Raw genomic sequence first — 1420 nt, 5'->3', positions numbered from 1 at the left:
TGGCTTTGTGTGTATCTATACTGCCTACAAGTAAAATGTTAGGGGTCTGTTTATTATTGTTTCCCAATATTTACACTATTTTCACCCAAGATTCGCAGCTTTGTAATTGGATTCAGTTGGGGAAATTTTTAAATCTTGGGTAAAAACATTTATAAATGGACCCCTAAGTGTGGTATTCTCTGGTTTGGTGGTTGGATTGTCTGTAATGATTTAAATGAAAAGCCATACACCCAATAATTGCTGGTGAGAACCCTCCCACACACACTTTTGCTCAGAAATTAATAGTTATGAGTGAAATTAAGATTTTTAGCTTTGCTGACATTTCAGAAAAAATTTGGACATTTTTTTTTTTTTTTTTGTTCTTGTGAACATCAATGAAATCAATACAGTAGGCAAAGTTAAAGGAAAATAATCCAAAATACAAAGAACCCTAAGGCCGCGTACACACGGGCGGACTGTTCACCCAACTTTGTCCGCTGAACAGTGTTTCAGGGGACAGTCCGCTCGTGTGTGGGCTTCAGCGGACAGTTTCAGCGGACAGTCTGACGAACAAAGTTTTTCGGAATTTCCGTTAGACAGTCCGCTGAAACTTGGTTTGAGCGGACAGTCCGCTCGTGTGTAGGCTTGTTCGTCAAACTAAGTTTCACGCATGCTCAGAAAGGATTTCCATGGCAAAGGTTGCATTGCAGTGTATTGCACATCGAATTTCTCGTCCCGTCGTACGTGCTGTATACGTCATCGCGCAAGTTTTTGGCGGACTGTTCGTTCGTCGTGTGTGGTCAAGTCCGAACAGTCCGCCCGTGTGTACGCGGCCTAAGGGGTCACTTCATAAATATTTTCATCCAAGAGTCTCACAACTTTCACCAAAGAGTTTCACATTTTTTATATTTGGATTAAATTGGAAAATATTGAAAATTCTTGGGGAAAGTTGTATCAATTTTAAATGAAACCTGTATAAATCGGCCCCAAAATACAATCCCACCTAACCAAAAAGCACCATCTCTAAATAAACAAATTTAAAAAAACAGTACATTTTTTCCCAAACAAATTTCACCTGAACAGCTCAATGATTAGAATTATGAGTTTCCATTCTGCAAATATTCACCAGTGGAGAAATCAGTAAATGAGATAAACGAAATTGAGAGTTTGTATTTACTTGTACCATCAATGAAAATTGGAAGCTTGTGAATGTCAATTGGAAAGGCAAAGGTGTTTTTTTGTTTTTTTTTAAGAAATAATGGGCTTCTAAGGATTATAGCTTTTTTTTTTTTTTTCAACTGTCTTGGGCTTGTTCTTTTGCTAAAATTTAACTTCTCATTACTTCTCATTAGCATCATGTTCCATTATTTTTTGTATATATTCATTACTAACCAAATGCATACACAAAAACAAAGAGCAGAGAGCAGTGGGCACATCTAGG

The sequence above is a fragment of the Lithobates pipiens genome, unplaced genomic scaffold (genome assembly GCF_037356315.1).
Source record: "Lithobates pipiens isolate NorthernLeopardFrog02 unplaced genomic scaffold, aLitPip1_a1.2 Scaffold_22, whole genome shotgun sequence".
Lineage (NCBI taxonomy): Eukaryota > Metazoa > Chordata > Amphibia > Anura > Ranidae > Lithobates > Lithobates pipiens.
The sequence above is the reverse complement of the archived record's forward strand: the minus strand, read 5'-3'. Positions refer to the sequence as shown.